We start from the raw sequence: 22,997 nt of genomic DNA, 5'->3' as shown, positions 1-22,997 counted from the left end.
ATTAAAGAATTCCTGGTCACCTATTAATATCACAAAGCTAGACACATTATTGACACTTGCATATCTTTCCACATTTGTAGATACAATATCTGTCCTTAATGTTTAGGTTGAATTCTTTGAATTTTGCAATAGCTATGTATAGCCTATGCATGGTATTTCCTTGTTTAATCACTGTCAACACCTCCAACTCATAATAACAACCATGACAAGATTTGATTGCATTGTTTGTTTGTTATTTCAATGGATCATATAAAGTATAAATTTAACATACATATGACCAAGTATAAATAATAATGATGATGTTGTATGCAGAGTAGGTGTAGCTGTGTTGGTCCCAGGATATTACAGAGACAAGGTGGGTGAGGTAATATTTTTATTGGATCAACTTCTGTTGGTGAGCGAGACAAACTTTCAAACCACACAGAGCTCTTATTCAGGTCTGGGAAATATATTCAGTGTCAGAGATAAATGCACAATGGAACAGATTGTTTAGCATAATATTCTAAGGGACGAATCAAGGTAGAGTGGCCTGTTAATACCTCTGCAGTCACAGGACAAAAAAGGGAGGTTAGTGGGTTACAGATTGTTGTAATAAGTCATAAGACACTGGATTCAAAATGCCTGGATTCTAGGACCCTGTTAGGTAGGAGGGTTTCAGAGCTCAGGCTGCAGCTCAAGCCCGAATCCAAATATCTACACTACAGTTAAATAACCCCTTAGCCTGAGCCCGAGTCAGCTGGCATGGGCCAGCCAGAGGTGTCTAATTGGAGTGTAGACATACCCATAGAGTACTAATTACAAATGTGACAAATTGAAGGTAAAATAAGGATGACGTACCTGCCATGGATGGAGTTTGCCCACTATCAGGCTGCTGCTAATTCATCCCAGCTAGAGATGACTGGTCCCTGATGCTCATAAAAATACTTCTGAAGAGCAGTTGTTTGCCTTTTAAATGGATCGGATGGCATCAGATGGTATGTATTGTTAAAAACAAATCTGAGGGAAAGTTACCCCTAAATCTCTCTACAAGGTCACTTCAAATTATACAAGACGAAACCAGTAATATGTTCAGTAAAGTCAAGAACAGATGTGTACCCCTGTGTCCAACCATTTTACAGGGTTATGATAAATTGTGTCTAAAGTATGCCTTGTTGAGGTATTGTTTGAAAACTCATAATTTGCTGATCATTACTGGCAATATATGTGTGGCAACATTCTATATGAAGTTAGAAGATTCTTCTGTATTGTATTACTAAGATGTGTTCCAGTTCCCCAGAGACAAAAGGAATGCTGATACCTCAGCCAGGTGTCAACAAAATCAAATGGACCATCACCAGTATAAGTGGCCACTCTTTGGCAGGAAAAAGGGGGTGGGCAAAAAAATCTATAGCTTGGGGTTCCCATCCACAGAGACTTTCTGTCTCCTGAACCTCAGCTGAAGATGCTTCTTGAAGAAGAGAGAGAACTACAAGAAGGGAAAGTGGACACCCCAAATCATCTCTCCTTTTCCCTCTACCTACGGCATCCATGACACCTGAAGAACAAAGGAAGCAGCATTGGAATGGGGGTTGTATCATGACTGAAAGAAGTTCAGCCAGTAAGACTGCTGAAACTTGTGGTGAGAGAGACCTTGGCTTTGAATTCAGTCTAGTTTAAGTTAGGCGTTAGTTACCTTTTATTTTTCGTGTAACCTGTTCTGACTCTTATGTTATTACTTGCATTAATTTAAAATCTATTTCTTTGTAGTTAATAAACTTGTTTTATTGTTTTATCTAAACCAGTGTGTTTGAATTTAAGTGTTTGAGAAACTCAACTTGAGATAACAGGATTTGTGCATATCCTTTACTGTGAATAAAATGACAGATTTTTATATGAGCTTGTATTGCCCAGGAGAGAGCTGGGCAGTACAAGGTATACATTTCTGGGGAAAGTCTGGGACTGGGAGTTTGCTGGTGTCACTCTGCAGTGTAATTCAAAGGTGGCTGGCAGTAGCACTCATATACTATGACAGGGAGTAAGTTACATGCTCGAGGCTGTCCGAGGAGACCAGGAGTGGTAGATCTCACAGCAAAGCAGTGTAATAGGTACCCCAGGTTGGAGAATTGAGGGGACACAGCTGCCAATCAGCCCAGATTGTACCTGTGTATGACACAAAAGAGTAAATATTTTAAATTACTACACATTTTACCCTTCTCTGTTACTACTTTAACTTTTAAAAATAGGTTTGTTCTTCATTTATCATGACTTTTGTGTTTGAGTATAAACGTTGTTGACTTTCTAAGCTCCCAGCATGTGTTTTCTTAAGTCATTAGGTTACAATGTTAGTTTGCCAGCCCTTACTCACATCCTCAGTCCTTTTTTGTATGCAATGCGGTGTCAAGTGCTTTCAATGTGTCAAGCAAATGACCAGACCATAGTTTCCTATAAATTGATACATTCTATCCCAGACCTAAAGAAGAGCTCTGTATGGCTTAAAAGCTTGTCTTTCACCAACAGAAACTGGTGCAGTAAAAGTTATTACCTCATCCACCTTGTCTTTTGAATATCCTGGGACTAACATGGGTACACCAACACTACAAACAACATTCATACAGTACAATTTCCTGAATGTCCAGTGAAGGTGAAGTGAGAATTCTTAATATGATTAGCAGTTGCATTCATTGCAATTTCCTCCATAATCCTTCTTCTAATGCGAAAGAACAACTACATGATGCATGCTACCACTTACGGCACCTTGTAGTATTATAATGCAACAAGACAATGAATTCTACCAGGCCATTTGCCTTCCCAGGCTTTTATGTAAAATTAGAAAATTTGGTCTTTAAAAGATGCATAGAAACAAACAAAAAACAAATAAGCAAACAAACAAACAAACACCATGGTGGTGGCTCTAAAGCTGAATTTGCTTTTCTCACATAAGAGCTTTTTGGGTTCTGTATTTCACAAATACAAATAAAGCAGTATTGATTCTCCATATAACCTTTGAAGGCTGTGGAGTTATATTAGGCATGTATTTGGCAGGCCCATAAATCCATTCCAATGTTCTCCACAAAAATGTGGGTTCACTGGAAAGTCAGCAGGGTTCTCTCATTGTTGTAGAAGTCCTCGTCCAAGTCTGTGATACTGGGATTGTCATGTTTTATGTTGCAATCTCTAAAAATGCTCCATTTTCCTTCTGGATAAACTGTTTGGTGGTGGTAATAAAGAAGCTGAAGTCATTGGGAATTGTTGTGATTAGACCTCTGAAACCCATACTATTTATTTTGGTACTTAGATTTGGATGTAAGGCCTGGATTGTTTAAAGGTATTGCTGGGTTCAGCATTGCAACCATGTAAGTCTCACTTTCAAAAGGGATTTAGGCACTTGGGAGCCAAAATCCCATTGACTGTCCCTTTTGAAAATGATATTTAGGCTCCTAAATCAGTTAGACATTGCTATGCTGAAAGCAGCTAACACCTAGATACCTTTAAAAATCTGGACTTAAGTGCCTAGCTTTGGCATTCACTTTTGAAAACATTGATCTAAACGTAGACACTTTAGGAACATAGGATAAATAACTTCATAGTTGTTCCTCATGTTTGTCAGGATTTCCACGTATTTCAGGGCTCTCAAATCAAAGCTGACAAATCCTGTCTGAGCCTCAGGCTCCTCTCACCACTAAAAGGAAGAATGCAATACAAATACATTTCCTCCAAAGTGAATTGCTAATAAGGTTGAAGCAGGGTTCTAGATTTCTTATGTGAGAGAGCTGTGCACTGCTTCTTATGCCGACTACTATTGTTTGATTGTTTCCTTGTACTCCCAGTCTGTATCCATTTGTTGTCTCTTGTCTTTACTTAGATTGTAAGATCCTTTGTTCTGTGTTTGTACAGTGCTTAGCACAATAGGGTCCTGATTCAGGATGAGGTCTCCTATGTGCTACTGTAATACAAATAATGTTGCTCAAATGCATATCCCCCTGTCTTTACCCACCAATCCTAACACTGACTACATGACAGTTCTTAAAGTGTGCTGCTACTCAAGCCATAATATCCAAGGATCTCCAATAACACGGTATTTTCTTACCTCTCACCCATCCTTTGTTGTATAAGAGCAGCAGTTAAAATAATTCACTATCTCAGCGCAAATAGAACAGTGAAAGCTCTGCTATGTTTTGCTATCTATTCACTGAGGGCTGGTCTGCACACAAATTTGCACTGAAATAACTTTATTGGCTTTAATTCACTCCTTGTGTTAGTTTGGTTTGGTACAAGTTTGTGTGAGGACACTTTATTTCAGAACAAGTCTATTTTATCTACTTAAAAAAAGATACTTATTTTGAAAGATGAGTGTCCATATAGACTTCTATTGAAATAACACAAGGTATTAATTTAATTTAAACTTTTTTTTAGTTATTTTGGTGCAAGTCTGTGTGTGGGCAAAGCTTTAAATGTAAATGACATTCGAGGGGAAGCTTGGGGACGTTGTGCCTGATTCTCCCCATATATGCTACACTGGTGTAAATGAGAAGTAACTCCATTGAGTTACACCAGTGTAAAGTTAGCTTAGGTGGGAGAAGGATCAGGCACTTGGTGTTTGTGATCATGACGTTTAGGCATGTGGCTTTTTAAAATGTATTCATATATGCTAAATCTGTGACCTGGGTGTCCTGTTAGCCAGAACGTTAATGGAGCATCTAAGATCCACTGAAGTGCCCTCTAAGGGTACGTCTATACAGGGACAGAAGACCCACAGTACAGCCGTGGCTGTTCCAGGTCAGCTGACTCAGGCTCATGGAGCTCACAGGGTCCCCAAGCTCAGGCTCCAGCCAGAGCATCTACACAGCAGTATTTCAGCCATGGAGCCCGAGCCCCGTGAGCCCAAGTCAGCTCACCTGGGGCAGCTGCAGATTTTTTTTATCCCTGTGTAGACATAGCCTAAGCTACTTTGTCACTAAGATTTTTTTTGTTGGCTACCAAAGGTTATGAGATTACCTGTATCTTCGTCTTGTGTAATCTATCATAGTTCTTCCAGACCCAGAAACCTCCATTTTAAGGACCACCATAGTCCTATTTATATAGTAAGTGGCGGCCAGAATGTCCCTCGGCCCGCAGCGCTTCCAGCAGCTCCCATTGGCCGGGAGCAGCGAACTGCGGCCACTGGGAGCCGCGATCAGCTGAACCTGCAGACGTGGCAGGTAAACAAACTGGCCTGACCCGCCAGGGGCTTTCCCTGCACAAGTGGCGGAACAAGTTGGGGAACCACTGGTCTAATGCTTGAGGACCATTTTAAAAAAAAAAAAAAATTCTTGCAACCAAACAGGCCATCTCCTGTTGCATTTTGGAGCACAGAATTATTATGATATGTCTGTGGGAAGATTAAATGGATGAAGGTACTGACATTTGTAGGTATTTTATTTCATCACAGTGATTTTCCTAGCCTTGGGCCAGCTTTCAAGAACTCTCTCACGCTCTTGTAAGTTTCATCCTTGACCGAGTTGACAGTTTCATAGTTCCTGAGGAATGTAACTGTTGTGGGGAGAGATGCTTGGTCAGTGCCATGGAGGGCCTTTTAGATTATAACTGAGACTCTGAATTTGAGCAAGTGTATCAGCAGAAGGCAGTGTACCAGAGTATCTGGAGTGATGTGATCTCAGCAGCTACTTTTGATGAGGAGATGGACTGCTGCATTCAAATTAAATTTCTTTAAAGTCTGTGTGCTTATTCCTAAATTATAATGAATTGCAGTAGTCCGTCTTGGGGATTACAGAAGTATGGATCATTTGGGGCCAGGTCATTTTTCTAACATTGTGAGGTGCAGCTTCCCGCCTAGCCCTAGACAAAAGAAAGTATTTTTAGCAGCTGTGGCTTCACATGCAGTAGTAAGGAGGACACAGCCCAATGGATTCAATCCAGACAAGGCTGTGGCTACATGGGAAGGGTGTGTGGTGCAATTTACTTAGTTTATGTCTGATTAAACAAATTCCAGGGTGGCACATTCCAGAAAGCTAGTGTGAAGTTTCAAAGCTATAGGCTGGCCACCTGGGAACTTCCCTGTCAATAATATACATCAAATTAACATTGAGGGCCTTTTTTTTTTTAAGCCCCAAACCAAATGAAGTTCCCAGAGCGAAAAGCTTTGTTTAAACAAGAATTAAGGATGTTAATTTATCACCATAATAAAGCCTTTGTTGGTAAAAGTAGTTTTAAAAATCATAAGCATCTGAAATCCAGGAATGTAAAACAAAAATATTGTAAAATATGGAAATTCGGTCTTATAGTAACCCAGACAAACTTAACTTGCCCTCTGATCTGTGACTGCTCTTTACACACGATCATAAAATGACCATACATCTGCCAACCAGACATTTTCAGCATGTTACAAAACTGTGTTCCTTCAGGATGGAAGTGCTATATATACATAAGATATGCATTTTCCTTGCAAAGTACTTGAAAGATATAGCTTTATGGCTGGGAAGTTCCAGAATAAATTTTGCTTGGTTTAGTACTAACAATACTTACATAGCACTTTAATCTTCAAAGTGCTGCAAATATTAACTAGTCTTCCCCTGAACTAGGTAAGTATTCTTCCTATTAAAGTTGTGGATTTGATACATTTGCAAAGATAATACAAGTCAGTGCCAGAGCTAGGATTACAAGTTCCTGTGCTCAAACACCTAGACCATTCCCCTCTCTTTTAAACTTCACTTATACTTGATGCTTATCTTTATGAATACCAAATACTTCTGTTTCTTCCCTCTCAAGCTAAGCCTTGCTTTGAGGATCCTAGTTCTGTCACCTGTAACCTCCATAATATCTGTCTCCTTATACTCAGTGTTTTATCTTATCATGACATTTTTAATGTACATCTGACTTATTTGGTGTCTAATCACACCTGGTAACAAAGTTCATAAGAACTATCGAGGGTGGGGAGGGGAAAGGGATCTAGAGCAGTGGTTCCCAAACTTTTATTGGTTCACATACTGTCTTCCTAAAAAGTTGATGTTCGACGAACAACATGCACATTTCTCTCTTTTTGTGCACATTTATTTTAGACCTCAATTGGCTTAATTTAAGTGTTTCTGGACTCTGTAGTAAAATAAATGTCTATGGAAGCCTAAAATGTTTGTTTATAACTAGGGCTGGCTGGAAAACAAGAGTACCGTTTCACGAAAAATGTTGAGGTTTTGACCTTTGTTTCCATTTTGATGTGGAACAAAACCAACCATTTCAAAATTTTGAGAGGGAGAGAAAGAGGCACAACACCAACAAGAGTGCCCCAGGCACTCACCTGGGATGTGGGAGAACCAGGCGCAAGTCTCTGATATGAATCCGCACTCCTCTGTTGGTTTGGATTAAACTTTTATAAGGAAGATTTCTCCAGTCCAGGATGGAACTTCATGGAGGGAGGGGTTGGGAGGGGAAGAGGATAGAGAAATCTATTCTGGGGCTGGGGGGAGAGATCTACCCCAGAATGGGAAAGGGAGGGGGGGGGAGAAGAGAGAGAAACTTTTAAAACAAGCACAGTAAAAACAAGAAAAAAAATAATTGCCCATCCCTACTAGTACAGAATGATTTCCAATAGCCCACAGTTGAATGAATTGATCCAAATAGCTTATAAGAGTATAATATCTAAACTTCAAATCAAAGTGTAAAACCACTAAAAATCTTAACACACACACACACACAGAGAACATCGGAAGCCCCAGTACCAAATAATTTACATAGTCTACTTTTTGAAATGGCCATCTTTGCTTTACCCAACATAAGCTTTGCAAGGCATCCCACAGATCTATTTATGAACCTATACTTAATTTTTCTCCTGTATTTATTTTTACTGTTGAGACAATAAACAAAAAATACCCTGAAGTAAAACAAATAATGGCTGTAACTTGGAACAAATAAGAAACATATGAAAATAGTCTCCTCCATGTCATAAAAAGGACATGACATGGACACCTTTGGAGTCAAATGATGCATAGACACATTCATGGCAATAGCCTCCTGAAGAATTCTCCATTGGAGGCCACCCATCCTCTTTTCAGTTGGAAGATTGTATACAGTGTGCCAGACTGGCATCCATCACCAGAAGCTGTTTTCTAATATCGTATTGGGATCATCAACAAGCATTTGAAAATGACAAATTTTTACCACAAGCATATACAATGACTTATGGCCTAAGCTATTAAAAGTAAATTCAGAAGACACACTGAAGGCAAGCAAGGTGCCAGGATTGTCAACATTCCAATCCACAACAGGAAAGAAAACAGAAATGCTAGTATAATCAGGAATGGCTTGCTCAAGGAGGCAACTGTCTAGCCTGGCAATAGTGCCCCTTGGACGGGCTGATTCCACCTGTGATAAAAACCGAGAACCCCAGCAAACAGAATGAAAACGAAGCTTGACAGCCAAGATATCCTGTGAGACCCATGTAAAATCAATTAAATGAACAAGTTTTGTTACACCTGCTGCAATAAGGGACAAAACTAGAATTCTCTTGGCAGGGTTATAAACAAGGGGATCAGCAAGCAGTCCTGGGAACTCCAGCCACCTATCCTGTGGTAAAAGCTTTAAAAAAAATCTTCAAGCATTAAAAAGGTTTTGATAAGAACTGAGTAACACCTCAAAATTGAGATACCCAGGGTCCAACAAAAAAGTTCTCAATCAAAACCCAATCCCCCGACCGACCAAAGAAAAAGGAAAGGCTAGTTGCTTCCAAGGAACAGGCACATCCCCAAACAACAGCTGCTGCAGAGACTAACTGAAAAGTAGTGACTCCGCTCAAAAAAATCAGTGAAACTTTGAACCTCTTCCACAATGAGCAGATACAAAATACTCTGTCTTAGACAATGATGGCCATCCCAGAAAAAGCCCAAAAGAACCTTCTAAACTTTTTCTAAAAAGAGTGGAGGGGAATCCAAAACAATACACTTATGCCACAACATAGAGGCAATTTAATTAATGACTAACATCTGCCCTTGGAAAGAAAGTCAAGGCAAATACTACTTCCACATTTGCAACCTCCCCTCCAATTTTTCCATAACTCCCTCTCAATTCTTACCCAAAATATCTTCTGGTCTCAGCATAATTTCCACTGCCTTAAAGCCAGTTTGGCTCCACAATAGCCCCCCAACCCCCAGAAAAGTCAGAATGCAGGAGATCACCCAAGCCCCCAGCTGGAGTGTGTCACTCTTCTCCCAATTTATGGGAGTTGAGGAAACCTGCTTAAGAGAGCTGACATTCAGTCAAAACCTGGACATCACAATCATGAGTAATAAACACAGTCCCATTGACAGCATATGCAGACACTTTCACTGGAGTATAAACTGGAACAGGGAGAAAAAGGCCAGAAAATGCTCACAACACTATTCACCTTAAATAGACTATATGTATCATTATAGAGTAACTGAATGTAGGACACAAACCTGGGCTAAAACCAAAAGCAAAAAAGGGTACAAAACAAATATCCATGATCTACATGATCAATAGCCTTTTTGTGGTCAAGGAAAATCAACCCAATGTGCAAATCAAACATTTTTGAGGCTGAAATTACATCCTGCCATAGGAAAAGATTATTAAAAATGGACCTGTTGGGGGCACAGTAGGTCTGATCAGGCTGTATGACTACACCAGCCATCCTTTCTGCATGGTTCTTTTCCAGGCATCCATTCGAGAAAGGAGCCAGTTTCAGGGCCTAACCAGTGCACCCTGAACTTTACTATTCAACAGGTCTCTCAAGAGTTGTTTTCTACATTTCAAGCTCTCATGTGAACCAGCATCATTATTGCCATTGGATAGGCTATTACCAGCAGGAGAGTGAGTTTGTGTGTGTATGGGGGTGGGGGGGTGAGAAAACCTGTATTTGTGCTGGAAATGGCCCACCTTGATTTTCATGCACGTTGTAAGGAGAGTTTGTGTGTGTGGTTTTTGGAGGGGGGTGAGGGGGTGAGAGAACCTGGATTCCTGCAGGAAATGGCCCACCTTGATTATCATACACATTGTGAAGAGAGTGCTCACTTTGGATGGGCTATTACCAGCAAGAGAGTGAGTTTGTCCGTGGGGGGGCGGAGGGTGAGAAAACCTGGATTTGTGCTGGAAATGGCCCATCTTGATGATCACTTTAGATAAGCTATTACCAGCAGGAGAGTGGGGTGGGAGGAGGTATTGTTTCATGGTGTCTGTGTATATAATAATGTATTCTGCAATTTCCACAGTATGCATCCGATGAAGTGAGCTGTAGCTCACGAAAGCTCATGCTCAAATAAATTGGTTAGTCTCTAAGGTGCCACAAGTCCTCCTTTTATTATTGCCATGAAAGATTTTTTCTTTCTACAGTCCCCAACACTAACTCCTCAATACTTTGACACAGGCTCAGGGATGTAAACATTTAATATTAAACTTTACCCACCTCCCATCATTGCCTCAAGGAGGGGAAAACATCCATTGAGGCAAACCAGGCTCCCTAAAAATAATTGAGAGAGTCCCAAAAGTGAGTGTCTTGTAAACGGTGAGTGTTAAAATGCCAATATGGATTATTGTTGTGTACAGAAAGAAGAAACACAAATAAGTCCAAACCATGATCTGAAATCCCAATAGGGTAAAAACATAAAAATGGTCCAAACAAGCCATAGAGAAAGAGCTGGCGCTAGCACTCAGCCAGGCATACTGCTGCATGTAAGGGTGAAAATGTCGTTTTACATCAGTCAGGTCAGAAGCCTGTAAAAGAGTTGCAAATCACTGAGCAGACAGTGGATGTGGCTCCAAATGATTCCTATCCAATCTCTTATTAAGTTTACAATTAAAAATTAAAATATCACTTGTCAAACAATTTGTCAAAAGAGCACCCCAAGCTCTGAACCTCCCCAAAAAACAACTGGCCCCCAAGCCCCCCACACCCTGTCTTTTCCTACAGTAGGAACATAGACATTAAATCAAAAAGAGATGATATTGCTCAAAAGTAGCTTGAGCCATCCATAAATGGCCTGGAACAACTTCCTGTACAACCACCGAACTGAATCAGGCTTCACCCTATCCCCCCCTCCAAAACTGGAACACCTGGGCTTGCAGTGGAACCATGACTCAAAAAACAAACAAACAACCTTTCTTTGTCAATCAGCAAGCCCGTCGGTTTGGTTCCCTGCTTCTGTTTGCGGCTCTTGCAAAATGTAATGTCTACCTTTTTCTGGAACAGGTATTCAAAAAGAGCCGTATTTTTTTTAATGTCCCTGCACCCATTCACATTCAGAGAACCATATATAAAATTATCCATCAGACCAGTACTCATCAGGAAAAATAAGAAAAAGACAGACACAGAACCCCCCCCCAAAAAAAACCTCAAACAAAAACACCTACATCCTAGTTTCCTACATCCATTAAACCCCAACATTGCCATTGGCCACAGACACGAACTTTGGTTATCAGTTTTTTTTTTTCCCCAGTCTGTACCACTTCTGTTTGTCAAACTCAGACACAGAAACACATCACATAGTATACGAAGCAGATAACAAAAACAGGTTTCCTGATCTTAATCTATCCGCCACCTCTACTCCACATTTTCCATTAGTCTCATCTGGAAACCTACCAATAGTATCTGGGGGTATCCCCCCTCCGTGAGTTCAGGATCCAAAAGAATCTGAGTTCGTCAGACCCCACACACTCAGACTCAGAGTCACTACTGACCTTGAGAGGGGAGAGAGAGAGAGAGAGACAAAAGAGAAACCAGAGGTAGGGGGCTGTTGGGACCAAGGGGGCAAAACTAACACTTGAAAATTCTCTGTGTCCCCAACCAAAGAACCACCCTCAGCAGGACCCTCAACAGTGTGCTTCCCTACTGCTCTGACCAAACTAGTCTGCTTTACAGCACCCTCAGAAACTGGAGCCCCCTCTTGTCAGAGTTTATGCTCTTTTCTATTTTCTTCCAACTTCAACGGCCATATTTTACTTTGAAGCTGTCACAGGGTATTCACTCACTGTGGGTGGTGCCTCTTCCTGGCTGTTCTGGAGATTAGCTCTCTTCCAGGTCCAACGCCTCCCCTTGCGGTCTCTCCCCATTGTTGTCTTTTTCGCTCTGCAGCCCCTCTCTCACTCTAGGAGCTGCAGCTTCCTGCTTCCTGTTTGTGACTTGACCCTTTGGCCAGATCCCTATGGGATTTCTCCTCCTGGAGTATAGAGTCTCACTGGACCCACTGTTCGGGCAATGCCAGTCAATCAGTGGCTGGTAGGGGATCCCAGGCCCAGCCCAGGAACCCTACAACACGCAGCTAAGGTCTGCTCAGTCACCAGTCTTGCTGTTCTCTACCCACCACCCACAGGCTTTCTTCTCCACCATTCTCTCTTCTGGGTATGCCCTTACTCAGAGCCAGGCTCCCACTCTCTCCCTGTGTTCCCTCCTTCTGTCTCTAAAGCAGAGGGCGGCTACAGACTTTCTCACTGCAGCCATTTCTGTTGCCAGCTTCCTGGCTTCATGCTAGCCCAGCCCATACCTGCTCAGTTGAGCTTCATCTTCTGATCAGGGGTGCTTCTCCAGCCTAATTCCCATGTGTGTGATCTGTCTCACTAATTGGCCCTTTCTCAGCTTCCTTAACCCTTCCTGGGCTGGTGTGGGGGTGAATACCCCTTCATAGGGGCTTTGCCAACAAGCCAGAATCCTCAGCCACAGCCACAGTTTCCATAGCAACAGGCTCAACTTCCATTTTGCAATCAGGCTCAGGCCATGAGGCCACTGAGTCAGGAGCCATAGAACCAGTAATACCATCTCTCCCAGAGTGTAAAGGGGGCACTGACCTCCCAGAACCAACATCCCCAGAGACAGCTGGAGCCTGTTGGGACACAGTCTCTGTCACAGCCACCCCACCTTGTGCTTTATTCTCAAACCCCCACATTCCCAGGCACAGGGTCACCAAGCAGCCTTCTTAAGGCACTGATTAACCAAATGTCTCAGACTACCACTACAAAAACAGGCTCTGGCCTCAGTGGCAACATAGAATCATAGAATATGAGGGTTGGAAGGGACCTCAGGAGGTCATCTAGTCCAACCCCCTGCTCAAAGCAGGACCAATCCTCAACTAAATCATCCCAGCCAGGGCTTTGTCAAGCCTGGCCTTAAAAACCTCAAAGGAAGGAGATTCCACCACCTCCCGAGGTGACGCATTCCAGTGCTTCACCACCCTCCTAGTGAAAAAGTTTTTCCTAATATCCAACCTAAACCTCCTGTTGGGGACACTGGGGCATGGCCACTAGGTAACTCGAGGGGATGGAAGACCACGAGTGTCGATGAAGCCCCCTCGCACTAGGCCCAGGTGTCCTTGGCCCCCCTCGCGCCTGGAGGCACTCGCAGCAGCTCTGTGTACTAGGCCCAAGTGTCCTTGGCCCCCCTGCCTGGAGGCACACACAGCAGTTCTGCTGAGAATCTGCAACAATATGCTGCAGAGTCAGACTGCCTGAAACTAAGCAAGGCCAAACAGGGCAGATATGGAAGAACAATGCTGAATAAAGCAGCTTTATGTATAGTTTAAGAAATGATACAGAGGACCAGGGAACTAGCTGGGAACTGGATTGGCTGGCTATATGGATACTTGGGGCAGCTTGCTATTGGATAAGTATGCTGGGAAAAAGGATGTATAAAAGCCTGTGTAACCTCCTGCTCTGGGTACAGGATTTGAGATTCAAATCTCCCTGTACCTATTTGAAGCTTCAAATAAACTTTTCTGCTTCTCCACCCCGTTGTGATTATTGCGTGTAGCACACCAGGTAACGAACCAACTCAAGCTGTTGTTCAGCCTCTCGGCACTGGGTGCCGCCAACAGCTTTTGGCGTCCCTGGGTGGGCGACAAGGCTGCAATTTAGCCTTGCCCGGACCCCTCCTGGAGGTCGAGGATCGCGGTGAGAACCGATGCCCAGCGCGCACCGGTGAGTTCATCGGGGGCCTCGGAGGAGACGCGATTTGATTGACCCCGGAGGGCACAACGGTGCAACGCACTCATATAGTGGAGAAGCAGTTGTGGACGGCGGTGAAGAACCGGTCCCTTAGACATGGGGAGGAGCAGCTGCAGGCCACGGTGAAGAACCGGTCCCTTGGATAAGGTAGGAACCTTTTGAAATCCGGATTGTATGCTCTGTTGGAACCTGCGGACGCCCAGAGTTACCCTGTAGGTATGGGACAGGGACAGAGCTCAGGGGTTAGGGCACGGTGTACGCCCCTAGAGTGCATTCTAGCAAACTGGAAGGTATTTGGTGCAGATCCGATGACTAAGAGCCAATTAAAACGATTCTGTACAGTTGACTGGCCTCAATATCAACTAGAGGACCAGGAGTGGTGGCCACCAGGAGGGTCAATTAATTACAACACGATCCTCCAATTAGTTTTGTTTTGTCAGTGAATGGGTAAATGGAATGAACATATGTATGCACATTTGTTTCTGACTTTATGTACTCGACCAGATATTTTACAGCTCTGTAATCTGACTCCGACTGGTTCGGTAGCAGCTAATGTTAGTCCCCAGACCCCCACCCCCACCCCCACCCCCACTGTAATTGCAGAGCCGGTGTCCCCTTCGGCCCCTACACCCACACCTTGTAAGTCCCCCGAGCAGACCCCAGGTGGGATCCAAATGATCATGGGGATATGACCCGCCTTACCTCCTATAAGGAGTTGCTTTTGCATGGACTCCATCACTCGGCTGTCCGACATAATAATTGGGCAAAGCCATATGAAGTAATGCAGGATTTAAAAGAAAGCCCAGGGGCCTTTCTACAGCGTATTCGGGACACTATTCTACAGAACACTAATGCAGACCCCGATGATCAGGCAACTGAGTCAATTATTAAGGGAATTTTTACGAGCAGAGCAGCCCCTGATATTAAGAGAAAGTTACAAAAAAAGGAGGATTTAATGGGCATGACCATGGCACAAATCTTAGAGACTGCAAACCGAGCTTATAGTCTGAGAGAGACAGAGAAGGAGAGAAAGCAAGTGAGATTGATGGAAACAGCGGTACAGGCCGGCACTAAGAGAAGTGGCTGGGGAGGAAGGGGCCGTGGACGCGACCGTCCGGGCCTGCAGGAGAGACGACTGGGTCGCAACCAGTGTGCCCTGTGTTAACAGGAGGGACACTGGAAAAATGAGTGCCCAAAGAGGAAAGAAAAGGGGGGTTCCCCTATGATGGCGATGGCGGAGCAGGAATAGGGGTGTCAGGGGAGACGGACCACCCTACCCCTGGAACCCTGAGTAAAGATGCGGGTGGGAAGCTCAGAAATAGATTTTTTAGTGGACTCTGGAGCGGCCCGAACTGCCGTGAATCAGCCTCTTCAGTTGCCAGTAGCAGATTCCCTTACCGTGGTGGGAGCCACAGGCAGGGACACCAAGTGCCCAGTGTATGCCCCAGCGGAATGCGCTTTGGGAAACAGGACTATATCCCACAAGCTGGTGTACCTCCCTGAGTGTCCAACACCTCTGCTGGGACGGGATCTGCTTTGTCTCCTCGGTGCCACCCTGCATTTTACTGAGGACGAAATAACCCTTACCTTACCCCCGAGAATGCATGAATCATGACCCTTGCAGTTGAGCCCTCAGCCATGCAAGCCCCAGAATGGAGCCCGTGGGAAAACCAAGTGTACCCCCTCATGTGGGCATCAGGGATTCCAGGAAAGGCCACCCACCAGACCCCCATTACTATTCAGCTCATACCAGGGAAAGGCCCAGTGCAAGTAAAACAGTATCCAATCAAGAGGGAAGCCAGAGAAGGTTTACAGGAAACTATAGATCGATTCCTAATGTATGGTATTCTCCGGGAATGTCAGTCAGCCTGGAACACTCCCATTCTATCCGTACAGAAGCCTGATGGCACGTATCAGCTGGTACAGGACCTAAGGGCAGTCAATGAATGGGTTAAGACTCTGCACCCTCTTGTCCCTAACCCGTATACCTTATTGGCTTCTATGGGGGACAGTATACCCATTTTTCAGTCCTTGATCTGAAAGATGCTTTCTTTACCATCCCAGTTGCCACCCCGTCACAGGAGATCATCTCCTTCGAGTGGGAGGACCGAAAAAGGGTTAAAAAGCAACTTTTCTGGACAGTGTTGGCCCAGGGATTTAAAAACTCCCCCACCCTCTTTGGCCAGGCTCTGGCCAGGGACCTAGAGGAGTGGGATAATGAGGAGGCCCTCCTTCTGCAGTATGTAGATGATTTGTTAATTGCCACTGTGGGCCAAACCCCCTGCCTTAAAGCCACCATGAGCCTCCTGAATTTTATTGGACTCCGGGGATATCAGGTAGCACGGAGTAAGGCTCAAATTGCCCTCCCAGAGGTACAGTACCTCGGGTTTCACATACAGCAAGGGGAGCGTCAGCTTTCAAGCGAAAGAAAGGAAGCTATCTGTCAAGTTCCTACCCCAAGTAACTGTAAGTGGCTCAGGGCATTTCTGGGTATGGCAGGCTTTTGCAGGATATGGATCCCAGAGTTTGGACTGTGGGCTAAACCCCTGTACGACTGTGTAAAAGGAGCAGATCATGACCCCTTCTATTGGACCCCAGAGGCTGACAGGGCATTTAAAATCCTGAAAAGAAAATTGATGGAAGCCCTGGCTCTGGGCCTGCCGGATCTCTCTAAGCCGTTTCAGTTGTATGTACATGAACGAAGGGGGGTGGCCCTAGGAGTGCTCACACAGCTGTTAGGAGCATGGAGACGTCTGTGGCTTATTTTTCTAAGCAACTGGATCAGGTTGCAAAGGGTTGGCCGGCATGTTTATGGGCGGTTGCAGCTACTGCCCTAGTGCTTGAGGAAGCCGAGAAGCTAACATTGGGAGGGGTTATGCAAATCTATACTCCCCATATGGTCCGAGCCGTCTTGGATGCAAAGGGAGGGCTTTGGCTCACCCAGGCTCGGATTACTCGGTACCAGGCTAAGCTGTTAGAGAATTCTGAAGTCACCTTACAGTCTTGCCCCTCCCTTAACCCAGCCACTCTCTTGCCAGAAATAGAGGAACAGAAACATAACTGTTTAAAGATCATAGATGTCCAGTACTCCAGCCGTCCGGATTTAAAGGATGTACCCTTCCCAATTGCAGATTATGAGTGGTACACTGATGGTAACGGTACTGTAATAGATGGGCAAAGGAGGGCGGGTTATGCTGTTGTGACCATCCATGACACCGTGGAAGCTGAAGGTTTGCCTGCTGGGACCTCTGCCCAGCTTGCCGAACTAATAGCCCTGACCCGTGCACTTGAACTGTCAAAAGGAAAGCGGGTCAACATTTTTACTGATTCAAAATATGCTTTTGGTGTGCTGCATGCCCATGCTGGCCTATGGAAGCAAAGGGGAATGCTGACAGCCCAAGGCTCCCCAGTCAAGTATGGGCCCCAAATCCTCCGGCTCCTAGAAGCCGTACAACTTCCCTCGGAAGTGGCGGTGGTACACTGTAAAGCCCATCAAAGGGAGGATCAAGACGTGGCCAGAGGTAATGCCCGGGCAGATAGAGAGGCTAAGCATGCTGCCACCCTGCCATCCCCTCAGACTGAGAATGCCCATATGCATGCCTTTATCCCATCAGTAGGGGAACTTCCAACCCCTCAGTACTCTGGGGAGGAGAGACAGCTAACTGACAAACTCGGTCTCCGGGAAAAGGAGGGATGGCTCCATTCCCCAGAAGGGAAGGTCCTCTTACTAAAGGGCCTAATCCGGCCAGTGCTGCAGAAACTACATCAAACCACTCATGCTGGCAGGAAAGCACTTATCCAACTAATGGGAAAATACTTTATCACTTCCGGACTCCGACCCCTGGCTGCCCAGGTACAAGCGGACTGGTTAGTCTGCCAAAAGAATAACCCCCGACCGGGACATCCTGTGCCACCAGCTGCCCTAGAACCCACTCTGGGCCCTGGACAAGTGTGGCAAATAGACTTTACTGAGTTTCCCCGGACCCAAGGGTTCAAATATCTCCTTGTTATAGTGGATCGGTTCAGCGGATGGCCAGAAGCCTTCCCATGCCGTAACTGCACTGCCAGAACAGTGGCCCTCAAGTTTGTTAAGGAGATCATTCCTCGCTTTGAACTCCCCCTGTGGATGGAATCTGACAACGGGACACACTTCACGTCAAAAATCATTCAAAGCATCTCACGTGCCTTACAGATCCCCTGGAAACTCCATACGCCCTAGAGACCGCAAGCCAGTGGTGTAGTGGAGCTTACCAATCAGACCCTTAAATGGCATCTCTCAAAAGTGTGCCAAGAAGCCTCACTGCGATGGCCTGATGCTTTGCCCCTCGTCCTACTCCGTATCCACGTTCTCCCAAAGGGTAGATTAGGGCTCAGTCCCTTTGAAATTATGTTTGGAAGGGCATGGCCTATGAATGGCACGCCGGTTCTGTTAGGGGAATGGGAGTTGGATAATGGTTTTTTGTCACAGTATATGTGTTCCCTGTCTGCTGTTCTCTTGTCTCTTCACAGGTATACCAAGGATTCCCAGCCTCTCCCCTTGCACTCTTCCACTCCTTACAGCCCGGTGACTCGGTGCTTGTTCGTACCTGGAAAGACGAGCCTCTCCAGGAAAAGTGGAAAGGACCCTATACTGTCCTGCTGATCTCCCATACAGCGGCAAAGATCGAGGGACACAAGGACTGGATCCATCCCTCTCGTTTGAAGGCAGTACCCACCCCCTCGTCAGCAGAACAGTGGACCGTCCAACCTGCTGACTCCTCATCTAGTGACGATCTCGGGCTAAAGCTACTGTTTAAAAGACACAAATAGCAGGCACCTTAATGCTAAAATGAGCCCACCCAGGTACTGGAGACCCTGGGTTGGGAAGACTCTGGTGATAATTAATTGGGTAACACTGTTATTCTCTGTATTGGTATTTCCAAACTGTGCATATCAGGAGCATAACTCCTTTGTTTCGCTTGCGCACCATGTTGCTACTTTAACAAACCAGACTGATCGCTGGGTATGTGCTCCAACTCCACTGTCCCCCAAAACGGGAATGCCCCTTGACATGCTGCCCTTGACCCTAGCAGAATTAGCCGCCACCAAAGAGCAGGAAAGAACGGACTCCCCGTTCTGGAATAAGACCTCTTTACAGCAGGCCACCTATCAGGACCAGGAGTATTCAGTTGCAGTACTCACTGAGGGAGTGTTATGTTTTACCCAAAACCAATCTGATCACTATGGGCGTCCTGTGGGAAAAAGCTCCTGTGTTATTACACAGTGGGCTGATGGGTATTGGATAAAGACCAAAAGGGGAGGCCAACAGTGTGGGTGTAATGGTTCCTCCCCTTTTAGGGAAACTCTTACAAATAATCTTACCATAAAAGAAAGGGGTTTGGAAATGTAACTTGCCGTCCAGTTAACATTTCCAATGTAGCAAGCCAATGGTGGGTTTGTAGTGGTCCCTATGGCGAGTGTAATTTGAACGGCACAATTAGAAACACCCCCACTTGTACCCAATCAAAAAAATAAGATGCCCCCTTAGAGGCATATAAATTGTTTAAAAAAGCAGCCAAAGCAGCCTTAAATATCCCAGGAATCCCCTTAAGAAACAGTCCTTACTGGGCCCTACAGGGTCACTATTTTGTATGTGGCCGAAAGGCTTACAAGGTGCTGCCAGCCAACTGGACAGGTAGCTGTTATATAGCTCATGGAGTTCCTCATCTGTCAATAACTGCCACACTGCCCAAAGGAAAGATTAGAAATGCCCGAGACACCTCTGTTGAGTCACGAGAAAAGACCCTGCGGCGACTGACTAAGGCATTGGAGGGCAATATAAAGAATTCCCTCACAACCGAGAAGCTTGTAGGGTGCTCTGTACTGGGAACAGCGCCACTGGTTTCCGGGCCAGCCATGGCATGCATAGGCCGCTATACTATAAGGCTGCAGATGGTACTTGAGAAAGTTGCCTTAGAGTTAGAGGACTCGGTTAGTGATTTAGGGTCAGCAGTAAAAACATTAAATAAAGAGGTACAGCAGCTCAGGACGTTCTCCCTCCAAAACAGGCTGGCTTTGGACTATCTCTTGGCATCCCAAGGAGGGGTTTGTGCCCTCGTCGGGCCCCGATGTTGTGTATATGTAAATGATAGCAGTTATGAGATCTATGAAAAGGTGGTACAGGCTGAGGCCCATGCCCGAGCCGGAGCACAGGTTGCCTATACTGCCCCAGAGAACGATTGGTTGCAAACCTTGTTTTCAGGCTGGGGTTTGTCGTCTTGGCTTGGTGGTTTATTTAGCCTGCTATTGAAACTTCTCTTTCCTGTATTGCTTGTATTACTGGTGTTATGCTGTGCAGTATCATGTGTCAGGGCCCTTTTGCAAAAGTTAATAAGTTATTCTTTTCAGGGCTATCACAAAGTGCTTATGCAAAGTCCTATTGTAAAGAAATAAGTAGCCCAAGTGAGAAAACTCAGAGCCAAGGTTGTTGAGTGTTCTCAAAGGGGGGAGTTGTTGGGGACACTGGGGCATGGCCACTAGGTAACTCGAGGGGATGGAAGACCACGAGTGTCGATGAAGCCCCCTCGCACTAGGCCCAGGTGTCCTTGGCCCCCCTCGCGCCTGGAGGCACTCGCAGCAGCTCTGTGTACTAGGCCCAAGTGTCCTTGGCCCCCCTGCCTGGAGGCACACACAGCAGTTCTGCTGAGAATCTGCAACAATATGCTGCAGAGTCAGACTGCCTGAAACTAAGCAAGGCCAAACAGGGCAGATATGGAAGAACAATGCTGAATAAAGCAGCTTTATGTATAGTTTAAGAAATGATACAGAGAACCAGGGAACTAGCTGGGAACCGGATTGGCTGGCTATATGGATACTTGGGGCAGCTTGCTATTAGATAAGTATGCTGGGAAAAAGGATGTATAAAAGCCTGTGTAACCTCCTGCTCTCAAATCTCCCTGTACCTATTTGAAGCTTCAAATAAACTTTTCTGCTTCTCCACCCCGTTGTGATTATTGGGTGTAGCACACCAGGTAACGAACCAACTCAAGCTGTTGTTCAGCCTCTCGGCACTGGGTGCCGGCAACACTCCCACACTGCAACTTGTTTGACCATTACTCCTTGTTCTGTCATCTGTTACCACTGAAAACAGTGTAGATCCCTCCTCTTTGGAACCCCCCTTCAGGTAGTTGAAAGCAGCTATCAAATCCCCCCTCATTCTTCTCTTCTGCAGACTAAACTATCCCAGTTCCCTCAGCCTCTCCTCATAAGTAATGTGCTGTAGCCCCCTAATCGTTTTTGTTGCCCTCCGCTGGACTCTTTCCAATTTTTCTACACCCTTCTTGTAGTGTGGGGCCCAAAACTGGACACAGTACTCCAGATGAGGCCTCACCAATGTTGAGTAGAGGGGAACAATCACGTCTCTCAATCTGCTGGCAATGCCCCTACTTATGCAGCCCAAAATGCCGTTAGCCTTCTTGGCAACAAAGGCACACTGTTGACTCATATCCAACTTCTCGTCCACTGTAACCCCTAGGTCCTTTTCTGCAGAACTGCTGCCTAGCCATTCACTCCCTAATCTGTAGCGGTGCATGGGATTCTTCCGTCCTAAGTGCAGGACTCTGCACTTGTCCTTGTTGAACCTCATCAGATTTCTTTTGGCCCAATCCTCTAATTTGTCTAGGTCCCTCTGTATCCTATCCCTACCCTCCAGCATATCTACCCCTCCTCCCAGTTTAGTGTCATCTGCAAACTTGCTGAGGGTGCAGTCCACGCCATCCTCCAGATCATTAATTAACAAACCCAACATAGTCACACCCCCCAATCCTATACCTCAGGTAAACTTAAAACTTTGGAAGCATTGTTTAATAGCATATAAACTTCCCTATGAAAGGGCAAGACATGCCAAATCCTCCTAATAGGGCTGGTGATCTTACCATAACTCACCAGGTCTCTAGACAGTTGCCCATATTCTAAAAAAGGAGGAACATTAGTGATAGTGACTTTAACAGCAGGTGTTGCGAGGAGCACTACAGGGACAAAAATACCCTGCACAAAATCGCCTCCACAACCACTGGCTCAACAAGGCTAACAAGGCAACAACAGAACAGTCTTGCTCATGCAGGAGGCATACCGCACATGGATAAACCCAGTTACCTTCCCCACAACTGGAACACACTCCTCCGCAGAGGCCGAGTCTGGAGGCAAAACCAGCAGCCCATGGCCACAGGTTAAACCCTCACAATCCACAATAAATGGAGATCACTCTCATCTTGGCCAGCCCAAAGGGCAGGCAGATAGCCTGCTAAAAAAGTGAAAGCCTGAAATGGAACCCACAACAAGCACAAAAGTAAACAAACATACAATAAACCTCAAACCCCATTTCCCTAACAGAAAGAAACACAGAGAACAGCAAAGCACACCCACTCTCCATCTCACTCCCACAATCCTCAGAGAGAGAGAGAGAGAGAGAGATCTACCCCAGAATGGGGAGAGGAAGAGTTGGGTGGGGGGAGAGACTAGATGTTTGATAGATTGATATGTACTCACCCCAGAGTGCAGTGGGGTTAGCAAGAGGCAAGAGCTCAGGCGTTAAGGTACTCACCTCGGATGTAGAAGACTCAAGTTCAAATCCCTGGTTTGAATCATGCAGAGTGCCCTAATCACCGGGCTGTTTGGATTTTTTTTTTCTGTCTCTCATTTTGACTAGAAATTCTACTCTGGACCCAAGAAACCCTCCCAATACCTTTCTGCAAAAAGTTTTGGTTTTGATGATTCAATATTTTCTGATAAGTGTTTCCTAGTCAACTTCCCAAGCAGCTCGTATAACATCTTCTTTAAACATTTAAAGTTGTTAGGTTTCAGAATAGCAGCCGTGTTAGTCTGTATTCGCAAAAAGAAAAGGAGTACTTGTGGCACCTTAGAGACTAACAAATTTAGTTGAGCATAAGCTTTCATGAGCTACAGCTCACTTCATCGGATGCATTCAGTGGAAAATACAGTGGGGAGATTTATATACATAGAGAACATGAAACAATGGGTGTTACCATACACACTGTAACCAGAGTGATCAGGGAAGGTGAGCTATTACCAGCAGGAGAGCGGGG

General features: G+C 45.1%; 1 long non-coding RNA gene across 1 annotated transcript; it reads right to left on the bottom strand.

Moving 5' to 3' along the window:
* Positions 1-250: 250 nt before the first annotated feature.
* On the bottom strand, positions 251-22,872 carry LOC141985956 (uncharacterized). Its single transcript, XR_012639076.1, has 3 exons — positions 22,496-22,872; positions 7,271-7,443; positions 251-2,139 (listed from the first exon to the last, which is right to left on the bottom strand). It is a non-coding gene; the product is annotated as an uncharacterized LOC141985956 (long non-coding RNA).
* Positions 22,873-22,997: the final 125 nt, after the last annotated feature.

This window comes from Natator depressus, chromosome 4 (assembly GCF_965152275.1).
Source record: "Natator depressus isolate rNatDep1 chromosome 4, rNatDep2.hap1, whole genome shotgun sequence".
Taxonomy (NCBI): Eukaryota; Metazoa; Chordata; order Testudines; family Cheloniidae; genus Natator; species Natator depressus.
The sequence above is the reverse complement of the archived record's forward strand: the minus strand, read 5'-3'. Positions and strand labels throughout refer to the sequence as shown.